The sequence below is a fragment of the Hevea brasiliensis genome, chromosome 2 (genome assembly GCF_030052815.1).
Source record: "Hevea brasiliensis isolate MT/VB/25A 57/8 chromosome 2, ASM3005281v1, whole genome shotgun sequence".
Classification (NCBI taxonomy): Eukaryota; Viridiplantae; Streptophyta; class Magnoliopsida; order Malpighiales; family Euphorbiaceae; genus Hevea; species Hevea brasiliensis.
In genome coordinates, this window is record NC_079494.1 from 64,615,586 (window position 1) to 64,628,528 (window position 12,943).

The 12,943-nt window shown below is 32.9% G+C and overlaps 1 non-coding gene across 1 annotated transcript; it reads right to left on the reverse strand.

The window, feature by feature from the left end:
• Positions 1–4,145: 4,145 nt before the first annotated feature.
• On the reverse strand, positions 4,146–4,252 carry LOC131178124 (small nucleolar RNA R71). Its single transcript, XR_009147257.1, has one exon. It is a non-coding gene; the product is annotated as a small nucleolar RNA R71 (small nucleolar RNA).
• Positions 4,253–12,943: the final 8,691 nt, after the last annotated feature.

Genomic DNA, 12,943 nt, shown 5'->3' on the forward strand with positions numbered 1-12,943 from the left:
GAAGTTTTTACAAGCTTGGAAGAGTGATTAATATAAGGTTAGTGCTAACTCTTACATCTCTCTTTTTATTCCATGTTAGGAATTTAAAGTGAATGAGAAATTGTTAAGAAATTGAACAAAACATTTATGTAGGAGTATGTATGAATTGTGGCAGCCAAGAGAGGTTTAGGGTTTTGATGGTTTAGTTGCAATTAAGTTTGTATATTAATGTCAATTAGTATATACATATGAATTGGAGTTGAATGGAGTTGAATCTTTTTGAGTTTGCATGAGAATGAGATTTGATCAATTAAGGTTAGTATGAAAATTGGGGATATTGTGTTTGAATATCTAATTGGAGTTCTAATGGTTAATTAATGACCATTGGATGAGTTTGACCCTAAATTGGAAGTAATTGTGGCCTTGAAATTGAAAGTGGTATGCTGCCCCTATTATGCCAGAATACTGGAGTTGAGTCCAGTGTTTTCCTAGGGTTCTAACTTGAGCTATGTTACTCCAATTGGTTCAAGGCCAATTGGAAATGAAACTAGACATAAAATGGCATAACTTTGGTGAAGTAACCTGGCCTAGAAAACTAACGTAAGATGCCCTAAAAATTAACCTAATGCGGGTGACTAATATGCTGTCCCTGGAAATTGACCAAATGAACAGTGTGTCTGTTCATTTGGTCATATCTCACTGTAGAAATGTCCAATTGATCTAAATTTTATATCAGTGAAAAGCTTGGACAATTTAGAACAACTTTCAGGTGAAACACAAACTCAAATTTTGAACTTAACCAATTGAAATTGCTAGCCAAATTTGAGCTACCAAATCTAGCAGAACCAGGATTGCCTAGAAATTCTGGGTACTGGTCAATCCGGCCAGTTATGGTAAAATGGCCATAACTTGAGCTAGAAAACTCCAAATGGAGTGATTCAAAAAGAAAATTAAAGAAGACACATAAAGGAACAACTGTGATGAAGAAAAGTTTGCCAAATTCTCAATGTAGCTTAGACCAATGGAACAATAAACATAAGACACAAAAACTAAATTTTTCAAAATAATTCTAGAAGGCTTTGATTTGCAATTGGAAATCAATGCCAACAAAATTAGAACCCAAAATGTGGTATAAATATGTATCAAACATATGTGTACATATTATGAATTAAAGAGTCAACTTTTGAAGGGAAATGGTCAAGTGAATAGTAACTACCAAAAGCTTAAGTTGCTAATAGGGTCAATGGTACCCCACTTAAATGATTTAATGAAGGTTTAAATTATGTAAATGTGTAGATGAGGTTTGTATTCTCATAAAAAATAGAACTTAGGGGATATTGTTAATTTAATTTGAAATGTGATTTATAAATGACTATAAATGAAATATTAAAGGTATGAAGGATGTGCAAATAATATTTGAGACGTAGGTTCCTTTTATGAATACAAATGAAATTTGCTTGAATCTAGGTACATATAAATGAAATTTTCTTGAATCTAAGTACATGTAAATTAGTGTAATAAATTAGATAAGAAATTGTAAGTGATAAATAGATAGTGAGATTAATAAATAGTGAACTATATAAATGAATTATATTAATGTACGAATGAGATAGTAATTCTCATTATTGGAGAAAGAAAATATACTTTGAGTACAATGGGACATAAGGATAATTGATGAGAATTGTGATCATATGAATGATCAAATGAATGTATAAATTATGGAATTTGTCATGAAATAATGAAGTCATAAAACATAATATATTAATATTTAATGGTACTATGTGCCCATGTATTGCCTAGACACGTGTGCCAGATTGGATAGATTGGCATGCTAATAGGGTATTGTTTTAGTAGTACTGCGTAAGGCTTTATGCCTGTATTCATGGCTTTATGCCCAAACTCATGGCTTTATGCCCGCACTCATGGCTTTTATGCCCGATTATATGTTATCATGGCTATTTAGCCATACTGACTGCATACATAGTTGACGTTCCGCATCCCATGGTATGACGGCCCGATGTACCGTGGTGTCCAGTGACAACGACCCGTTATCCAGTTTAGTCAGCCTGTCATAGGTTACCTAGGTAGTGTAAATTATTGAAATTATTTAAGAACATTCGTATTGAATGAAATGAGAAAAAAGATTAGCAATGGAAACATAACTGAATCAAGTAGTACAAATGAAATTTTCAGAATTGTAGGAACCGAAAATACAATACTCCCAGACTTAATCTGTATATCGAATATTATTACTGTATAAACTCAGCACTTGCAAAGAGGAACAAAATAAAATATAAGATAGTTGATTTTAGAAATATCATGCCAAATTTAATTGATACCCGAGAATCTAAATTATACTTTAGAATTATACTTTAGTCTTTCTTATTTGTATATATTATTTTCTTATTATATTATTGCACCACTAAGTAGCAATGCTTAGCGCGATGGATTGTTTTCTTCGCGCAGGTATTGAAGTTAAAATTCAGTGGATAATTGACTAGGATTTTTAGAGTCTATATCTGCAGAAGTGTCAGAAGTGCATAAGGTTGTCACCTCCTCAGCAATGCATGTTGATAGGGCACACAAAAAGTCATATTATGTATTGTGTGTATTATAATTAGTTATTATGTTCAAATGTAAATTATAGAATTGTAATTTATTTGTATATTACGTAAATTTCAAATTTATGTAATTAATTTGTAAATTATGTAATTAATGGAAATTTGAGAATTTTCATATACAAAATGAGCATGAATGAATTTATACAAATGAGTATGTGAATTGCAAGAATTGAATGTAAGATGACTATGATGAGTATGAATGATATTTTCATTGTAAAATATTGTTGAGATTTTTAAGCAGGTGAATAGTATAATACGACAAATGGTAATAAAAACAATGGAAACTCCACTGGTTTCTCCATAGAAAACTAATTGATATTAAAATATAACAAGAAAAAAATTATTAAAAGAATAAAGTAAGATAAGTTAGGGTGCTTCGGTATCGAGTGTGACATGCCTTGCTCGACTACACTATGGACAGGTGAGGGGTGTCACAGGACTGAAATTTGTTTAATTTGAGAGTTTCATATTTAATTTTAGTTCTTAATTTATGATTTATGATTTCTTCTTTGGACTGTGAATTACCCCCCCCCCCCAACCTTTGTTTTTTTTTTCCATTACACTAGTGCATGAAATTTAATAATTTAGTCTCTAGGGTTCGACCTGGATTTACCACTTACTGTAGAAAATATTTCATAACTGGTAATTTCAGTTAATTTAATTTCTGGTGGATTCGACAGCAATTAAGAATTTTGGCGCCGTTGCCGGATACTGAAATTTATTGGATTTTGTGTTTTTAGTGTTAGGATTTTTTTTATTAACTTTGTTTGCGAAGTGTTGCTATTTTTAGGTTTTCGGAAAAAAAATAATTGTGTTACTATTCATCGACAGATTTTTGGTTGGAATAGGAGGGCAGCCCATACATGTTTTGAAGGAAACGGTGTTCTGATTAAAACCAATAAATCAATAAGATTTTTTGGCCCCACCTTCTTATGGCCAAATTCCATCATTTTCTAGGGTTTTGAGGCATTTTTCTGTTTTTACTTTGATTTCTCTTTATTTATGACAAGAACTTCTCAATCTAGTGAGTTGATCTTTGATCCAGAAGTAGAAAAAATAGCTAAATAGTTGAGAAAATTGGCTAAGCAGGCTAAGCATATTTCAAGTACATCTGAAGGAGTCCAATCTCTAAGGGAGTTAAGTTCATATTCGGATTTGGATTCAAATTCTGAAAACGAAACCATAGCTGCGAGGACTTTGAAAGAGTTGGCTGCTCCTGATCTAAACCAACAGCCTTTGTGTATTCAATAACCTACTTTAAATGTTGCTTTTGAGTTAAAATTTGGACTAATCCATTTATTGCCTAAATTTCATGGTCTTGTAGGTGAGGATCCACATAAGCATTTAAAGGAATTTCATGTTGTGTATTCTAGCATGAAACCTCAAGGAGTTTCCGAGGACCAGATTAAGCTTTGAGCTTTCCTTTCTCATTGGAAGGAACAGCTAAGGATTGGTTGTATTACCTTCCTTCTAAATCCATCAAATCATGGAATGGGATGAAGCAGATATTTTTTGGAGAAGTATTTTCCTACTTCCCGTGCTGCCAACATAAGAAAAGAAATTTGTGGCATCTGGTAGTATAATGGAGAGAGTTTGTATGAGTATTGGGAATGATTTAAGAAACTGTGTGCAAGTTGTCCCCATCATCAAATAAGTGAGCAGCTTTTGATTCAGTATTCTATAAGAGACTTCTACCAATGGACCGCAGTATGATAGATGCTGCCAGTGAAGGAGCTATGGTTGACAAAACACCAGATGAAGCAAAGAGGCTGATTGCTACCATGGCAATAAACTCTCAGCAGTTTGGAATAAGAATGGATCACACACCCGTGAAGGTTAATGAGGTAAGTACATCTAACCTTGAGAAACATATTTCTGATTTAACTTCTTTGGTGAGGCAATTGGCTGTAGGGAATATGCAAACTATTAAGGTATGTGGAATTTTTTCGGGTTCAGGTCATGCTACTGACATGTGTCTTACGTTATAAGAGGATGAATCAATGCAACATGCTAATGGAGTAGGACACTATGGATAGCCACAACGCAGGTATGATCCCTTTTCTAATACTTACAATCCTGGATGGCGAGATCACCCCAACTTGAGTTATGGGAATCAACCAGTCCAAAACAGATACCAGTAGCAGAGACCACAAGTGAATCAACCACCTCCACCTCCGCCTCCCTCAAATCAAGGTATGTCACTTGATGAAATTGTTAAGGCTTTGGCTAACAATACACAACAGTTTCACTAGGAGACCAGAAATAGCATTCAAAACATAGAGAGGCAGATTGGTCAATTAGCTTCATCTGTGAGCAGACTTGAAGCTCATGGTTCTAGAAAGCTTCCATCACAAATAGTTGTGAGGCCCAGAGAAAATGTGAGTGCTATAATGTTGTGGAGTGGGAAAAAAGTTGATAATCATACTCCACATGAGCCAATAAAAAAGAAAAAGCAAGAAGCAAAAGAGTCTGAAGTTCCTAAAGTTCAGGTAAATACTGAACTGAAACTAAATAAGGTTAATAATTCTGCTCTTCCTCCATTCCCATATAGGTTGGCTAAAAATAAGAAAGAAGAACAAGAGAAAGAAAATTTGGAGACTTTCAGGAAGGTAGAGGTTAATATACCTTTACTTGATGCAATCAAATAAGTTCCCAGGTATGCTAAATTCCTTAAAGAATTATGCACTACAAGGCACAAGTTGAGTACTAATGAGAAGATCAGTGTGGGGGAAAATGTGTCAGCATTAATTCAGCGAAAATTACCTCCTAAGCATAAGGATCCAGGTTCATTTTCTATTCCCTGCAAAATAGGTGATTCTAGATTTGAAAGTGCAATGGCAGATTTAGGAGCATCTATTAATGTTATGTCAAATTTAGTTTTTCAAACTTTAAATTTGGGTCCTTTGAAAGAAACTAGTGTCATTATTCAGTTAGCTGATCGTTCTAAGGCTTACCCATTGGGAGTAGTTGGGGATGTGTTGGTGCAGGTTAGAGAATTGATTTTTCCTGTAGATTTTTACATTCTGATATGGATGATAGTGCTTTTTCGTCAAAGTCAGCTTTGATTTTGTTTGGAAGACCTTTCCTAAAAACTGCCAAGATAAAAATTGATGTGGATGAGGGTACCTTAACTATGGAGTTTGATGGAGAGACTGTCAAATTTAATATCTTTGATGCTATGAAATATCCTGCTGATGATCATTCTGTCTTTTCTATTGATGTTGTTGATACATTTGTGCAGGATGTGTTTGAGTTAAGCATGGAGGATGAGTTAGAATATAAGGCTGTTTGACATTGTAACTTGAAATTGGATACTACTGGTATGGAAAGAAATTCACAACTGCATAAATTAGAAGAAATTCGCCTTAAGGCTTATGAAAATTCTAGGATCTATAAAGAAAAGACAAAGGCATTCCATGACAAAATAAGGAAGCTATTTGTGATTGGGCAAAAAGTTTTATTGTATAATTCCATATTGAAGCTGATGCCTGGTAAGTTACGTTCTCATTGGATTGGACCCTTTGTTGTTACTAATGTGTTTCCTTATGGTGCAGTTGAAATTCAAAGTTTAGGAACTAACAAAGTTTTCAAGGTCAACGGTCATGAACTCAAGCCATTTTATGAGGGGTTTCAGAAGCATTAAGTGGATTAAGGAAATTTGCCATATCGAGCTAACGACGTTAAACAAAGGCGCTACTTGGGAGGTAACCCATGGGTGGCTTGTTAGCCACAATTAGATTTGTTTTCTTTCCTTTATTTTATTTTATTTTCTATTATTTTTTTTCTTTTCTTTTGCATTTGGGCTTTACATTGGGGACAATGTAAGTTTTAAGTGTGGGGGAGGAGAAATTTGTTGCTGCAATCTTTTTAATTATTTAAAAAAAATAAAAATAAAAATAAAAAATAAAATAAAATAAAATTTGTTCTCATAAGTTTGATTCATGATTCTATATTAACTCTCAGAGAGAAGTGCTTTGTCCTTGAAATGACTTTTTTATTTTAGGTTGAATTTTTGAGATTTTAGGCAAGGTAATAATAAATTTAATAATGAATTTTCCCTCTTCTTCATACCATAGAGTAATTTTTTTCCTACATAAATCATTTAGGCTTGATTTAATGGTGAAATGATTAGTTATGTGTGCTTTAAACTAATGTCATGCCTATTTCAGAACTTTATTTAATCTATCATGGCACTTTATAATGTGTAGATGCATAAATTGGGGGAAATAAAATGTTGAACTTGAAAATTGTTCCGCTATCTTAGTTAAGCAAAGTAACTAGGGGTCTTCATAAACCCCATGTCGATTCTCAAGCCAAAAGCTAGCTAGGATATAAGCAAGGTACATTTCTGAAGATGACGGTTGAAAAAAAAAAGTAACCATGACAAGAGAGAAGTACTAATTTTAATATATATATATATATATATATAAAGGGGGGGGGGGCGCATTTCTATCTCCCCTAAGATTTGCAAAGAGCTATAATTATCGTGCTTTGATAAATTAGCCTTGTGTTTTGGTATGTATTGACTTAAAATTTTATAAAACTTTAATTGTGTGATCTTAATTAATTTCAAGCCTTTTGTTTTATGTTGAAAAATTATTGATATATTGGATGGTGTTGATGGAATTTATTGTGATGGTTATTATCTTACTTGCCTCTTCTTTCAAACTTTTAATCTTTTGTTAGAGAATGTTGTGATAGGGTGAAGTTAAGGAACTTCTAAGTGGAGTTGATTGAGAGTTTAAGTCATGCTTGAGTACAAGCATGGAATAAGTGTGAGAGAATTTAATAAGTGCATAATTTACTAATTTTACTCTCATCACATTTAGTGTTTCTAGTATGTTTTTATGTTTAATTCAGTTGGTTAAGTATATTTATCATTTAGGCATATGTTTAGATAGTTGTTGGAATAATTATGTTAAATGAATAAATTTTCAGCATTTGACCTTTGCTGTATTTTTCAGGTGTTTCTAAAGTTGTGAGTCTCTAAATTTATTACTTTTTAATCCATTGAAAAGCTAAGATAGAACACTTCAAATAATAAAAGGAGACCAAAGCCCAAATCAGTCTCCAAGGTTGACAAAATAAGCTATGGATCTATTGCAAAAGCCCAACTTGATTGTTATGATCAATTTTAGTATTTATTTTGTATCTAGAGTTCTAGAGGTCCAAATGAAGCAATCCTAAGCCCAATTGAACCTTAAGAGCCACCTCTACAACTTCTACGAAGGGCTAGAAGTAAGATAAGGCCATTTTAATTGTCAAAAATGGCAATGAATTTGTCACTATAGGCTGGACTGTCCGTCAGAACTAGTTTCAATTTTTGGACCATAACTTGGGCTGTAGATCTCGGATTTGGGCAAATGAGTACCCGTTGGAAAGATAAGAAATAGGGCTACAACTTTCCTGAAGAAGGCAGAGGCAGAATCAAAAGGGAAGTGGCTAAAAAATGGCCTTGATTGCAAAGACATGAGTGCAGGCTGAAAATCTATCTTTTGAATTTCAAAACTTTTCCTAGTTTGATTCCTCTCTTTGGGTTTAGGTTTTTGATTATAAAGGCATCTTTCGGCAGCAGCCGAAACACATCCATTCAGACCTTCAACACATCTCCAAGACCTTCATTCTCTATTCACATCCATAGTTTTAGATTTCTTTATTTTATTTTTCTTTTATAAGCCATGAGTGGCTAAGTTCTTAATTCAGTTCAAGGGATTCGAGTTATTTTGTGTGATTTGTGAGACCAGGTTCTTAATTTAATTTATGTCTTTTTAAATATCTATTATTTTCTGAATTCATTGTCTTTGATCTATTGAATGATTTGCTAAAAAAGCCTATTAGTTAATTGTTTGATGTGATCAATTGCTAGTTCATCTTCATAATCCATAATTGTTGTGTAAGATTGAACGTGAGTAGCAATTAGGTTTTATTGATTATGATCCAAGTTTTTGATAATAACCTAAGGAAACAATATGGTGAATTAAATAATTTATGCTTCATAAATTATTGTTTAACTTAACTATTTCCTGTTCTTAAAGCAGTTATTAATTTAAGGAGGATTGCTTAATACCAATTTAATTAATAATTAGAGTCAACAAGAGTGATGGGCTCAAATTGATGAGTATAGGGAAGTTAAGGGTTGGCCTCACTGTTTGGTAAATCTACGTTAAGTATTCAATAAGAGATAATTATATTTCTTTTGTCTATGATCGAATCAATGCATTGGAATGCGAATTACCTTGGACTGAAGTTTGTTTAATTTGAGAGTTTCATATTTAATTTTAGTTCTTAATTTATGATTTCTGATTTTTTCTTTAGACTATGAATTACCCCCCCCCCCCCAACCTTTATTTCTTTTTTCATTACACAAGTGCACGAAATTTGATAATTCAGTCTTTAGGGTTCGATCTGGATTTACCACTTACTGCAGAAAATATTTCATAACTGGTAATTTCAGTTAATTTAATTTTTGGTGGATTCGATAGCCATCACCATTCCATGAGTTTGATGTGATACTGGAGATGAATTGGTTATCACGTCATCAGGCGATCATAGATTATCGGCTGAAGAGGATTACATTACAGACAGCAGATAGGGATGAGATTATGGTTATGGGTAAAGGAATGGGTTATCTTTCTACTATCATATCAGCCACAGCAGCCAGGAGATTGATAAGGAAGGGCTGTGAGGCTTTCTTAGCACATGTGGTTGACACTAAGAAGACTAGCCCACGTTTATAGGACATCCCCACTATATGTGATTTTCCAAATATATTTTCAGAAGAGTTATCGAGTTTGCCACCAGAGAGAGGTGGAGTTTGCTATAGAGGTTATGCAGGGTACTACACTGATTTCCATTGCTCCATATAGGATGGCACCTACTGAACTGAGAGAGTTCAAAGTTAAGTTACAGGAATTACTGGATAAGGGTTTCATACGCCTTAGTGTGTCACCCTGAGGAGCACCGGTGCTATTTATGAAGAAGAAGGACGGTACACTCCGGCTTTGTATAGACTACCGGCAGCTAAATAAGGTGATAGTGAAAAAAAAAATATCCTTTATCACGGATAGATGATCGATTTGATCAACTAAAGGGAACCGGTGTATTCTCCAAGATAGATCTCAAATCAAGCTATCACCAGTTGAGGGTAAATGAGGCAGATGTGCTTAAAACTACTTTCAGGACCCGATATGGACACTATGAGTTCTTAATGATGCCATTTGGGCTGATAAATGCACCGGTAGCATTCATGGACCTAATGAATCGTATCTTTCATCCCCACTTAGATCGATTCATAGTGGTCTTCATAGATGATATTCTGGTGTATTCTAAGAACTAGGAAGAGCATGATGAACACCTGAGAGTGGTATTACAGACACTACGAGAGAAGCAGTTCTATGCTAAGTTATCCAAGTGTGATTTTCTGGTTAGATGAAATTTCTTTCCTTGGACACATTGTATCTGTGTAACACCCCTCACCCATCTACAGTGTAGCCGAGCAAGGCATGTCACACTCGGTGCTGGAGCACTCTAACTTATCTTACTTTATTTATTTAATAATTTTGAACTCCTTGTATTTTAATATCAATTATTTTTCTATGGAGAAACCAACGGAGTTTTCACTATTTTATTATCGTTTGACGTAATTCACTATTCACCTGATTGAAATTTTCAATAATATATTTTACAATAAAAATCTCATCATTTCATGCATCATCTATATACTTCAATTCTGTCTTCAAACCTGTGCAATCTCATTCATGCTCAAATTACATAATTTCATAATTTATATGATACATAAATTAATTACATATGAATAAAACTAATTTATTACTTTACATCATATTCCTAATAATTACCTGTTCATAATCTACATTACAATACAATATCTATGTATTTTATACAAAATACAAAATATGATCTATATGGGCATATCTACATGCATTGCTGAGGAGGTGATAACCCTGAATACTTCAGACACTTCTGCAAATCAGAACTCCAAAATCCTTGTTTAATATTCGTTGGGCTTTACCTTCAGTACCTATGCAAAGGAAACAATCCATCGCGTTAAGCATTACTGCTTAGTGTTACAATAATATAGCAAGAAATAATATATACAAATAAAGAAAGAAATAGATTATACTTTGAGTACTCTGGAATTTAATCTAGTTTAATATAATACTTCTAGTATCAACTATCTTTCATTCTAATTTATTCCTCTTAAGAAGCAATTTATTCCTAAATTCACAATAGTAATATACCTATATCTCTTTTGCAAATCTTTTTATCATTTCATTCAATACTTTCTAGGTTATCACAGATTATTTCATAATAATTAAATTTTAATATCGTTACAATTCATTTCAATTCTTTCAACTAAATAACTAATCTAATTTATTTCAAATATTCTTACTCTTTTATTTAATTTCTAATATTTTCAGTTGCTATTATTCTTAACTCATTTTAATAAATTTCTCTACCCAAGTAACATATGACAGGCTGACTAAATTGGATAACGGGTCATTGGCACTGGACACCGCAGTGTCTCGGGCCGTCATGCCATGGGACGTGTAAGCTCAGTACGTCAACCACGTATGCAATCAATATGGCAAAAAGCCATTAAAACATATAATCGAGCATAAAAACCATGAGTGCGGGCATAAAGTCATAAATACAGGGATAAAGCGTTATGTAGTACTACTAAAACAATACCCTATTGGCATGCCAATCTATCCAATCTGACATACATGTCTAGGCAACACAAGGGCACATAATATCATTAAATGTTAATATATTGTATTTTATGACTTCATTATTTCATGACAAATTCTAATTATAATTTACAACATTTCAATTCTATTCCTAACAGAAGTATAAATTTTTAAAATACATTTCTGCAAAAATTTTGCCTTCATCAAAATTCATATATTTATTCATTATATCATTTTTGTTGATCACAATTTACAACAATGGTTCTCATATATCATTGAACTCAAAGTATTATTCCTTTCTACAATAATGAGAACTAATGTCTCATTCATACATTAATATGATTCATTTATTCATTCATTATGTCATTCATATTGATCACAATTTATAACATTTATTTCATTAATCACATTATCTATATTAACTATCCTACTAGTTTTTCTAATTTATTATGCCATTTCCTATATCATTGGGGTTACATTCACTTGACCATTTTCCTTCAAAGGTTGAATTTTTAATTCATAATAGATTTGTTAAGCCTAAGTTAACCAAGGTACCGCATTTTTCATTTTATTTTTATTGGTATTGATTGCCAATACCATTTCAAAGCTTAGTGTTGGTTATTTACAATTTTCAGATTTTAAGCACTAAAGTTATTGTTCCATTGGCCATTTGTACAGTAGGAATTTGATAAAATTCTCTTCATGAAAGTTATTCCTTTATGTGTCCTCTTTAATTCCCTTCTTGAATCACTCCATTTGAAGTTTTGTAGCTCAAGTTATGGTCAATTTACCAACTGGCCGGATTGGTCCCTACCTAGATTTTCTTGGCAAATTTGGTTCTGCTAGATTTGGTATCCTAAGTTGGACTAGCAATTTGAATTGGTTAGGTTCAAAATTTGAGTTGGGTTCTTCATAAAAGTTGTTCTAAATTGTCTAATATTTCCATTGATATAAGATTCAGGTCATTCGGATATTTCTACACTGAGTTATGGCCAAATGAACAAACACTATTCATTTGGTCATTTTCCAGAGATAACTTGTGTGTTACCCAGATTGAGGCAATTTTTAGGGTATTCTAAGTTTATTTTCTGGGCAAGGTTTCTTCATAAAAAAATGTGGCTTAAGGTCTTAAATTACATATCCAATTGGCCTCACACTAATTGGAGCTGTCTAGCTCTACTTATGTTCATTTAAACACACTGGACTCATTGGTCCAAAATTCCCTGCATATGAACAACACTCCTAATACCACCTTCCCACACTACTACCATCCACAATTCACATTCCATGCACTTCAATTTGTCCATAATTGATCTCAACATCAACAATTTATCAACAAATCATTAAATTCCTAATTTTTATATCAAACCCTAGCTCCAATTCAAGATTTACACAACACATATCACATTAGGCATGCTAATCAGTTTCTAATTGATGTCTATACATCAAAAACCATTTATAAACCATTCAAATCCATCAAAAACCATCAAACTACCACTTCCATAAAGCTAGCAAAAAATCCAACCCTTCATTCATGCATCATTTATATCATTTTTCATGAAATTTCACCTTCATTCAACTTAGTTTTAACTTTTAAAGAAGAAAGAAAGCAAGAGTTAGGCACTAACCTCTTTT